Raw genomic sequence first — 653 nt, 5'->3', positions numbered from 1 at the left:
CGGCGGCGAGCGCGGCATTCAGCGCGTCGACGCTGGCGGCGAGCTCCCCCTCGCGCACGTCGTGGTCCTTCTTCGCGCCGCTAGGCGTGCGATGAATCAGAGACAGGAGGCCCGACGCGTCGCGTGCGCGGACGTACAGCGCCAGCGCGTGCCGCAGGAGCGCCCCGCGGCACGCGGCGATCGCGACGCCGTACGCGTGCGCGGCATTGTTGTCGCTGCTTGACTCGTCGGCGCTCTCGCGCTCGTCCCGCTCCCGCTGTCGCGCGGCGCACAGCGAGCCGAGCGCGTCGCGCAGCGGCCGCGCAGCGTCCCCGCCCTAAGGGGAGACGGGAGGCAGCTGAGGCTCTAGAGTCGGGCCTGGAGGCTAGAGCCCGAGTAGCTGCCCGAGATGGAGGCCGAGACGCAGTCGGTCGTGTGATGTGCGGCGAGGCGCCGCCCCTCTCCCGCTCCCCCGAGCCTCCACCCAGGCGCGGCCGAGGCCGAGGTGACGGCCGGCTCGAGAGGCGCGAGGCGCGCAAGGGTGTCTCCCGGGTGCGCTCGAGAGGCGGCCGTCTCTCGGCTGCGCTCGTGGGATGTGTGGATGGCGAGGTCTGAGTCCTCGCCCCTCTGCCATCGCAGGCGCGCCCGCACGAGCTACGAGCTACGGCCGAGGT

The sequence above is a fragment of the Emiliania huxleyi genome (genome assembly GCF_000372725.1).
Source record: "Emiliania huxleyi CCMP1516 unplaced genomic scaffold EMIHUscaffold_536, whole genome shotgun sequence".
Classification (NCBI taxonomy): Eukaryota; Haptophyta; order Isochrysidales; family Noelaerhabdaceae; genus Emiliania; species Emiliania huxleyi.
This window is presented reverse-complemented; position numbering follows the sequence as displayed.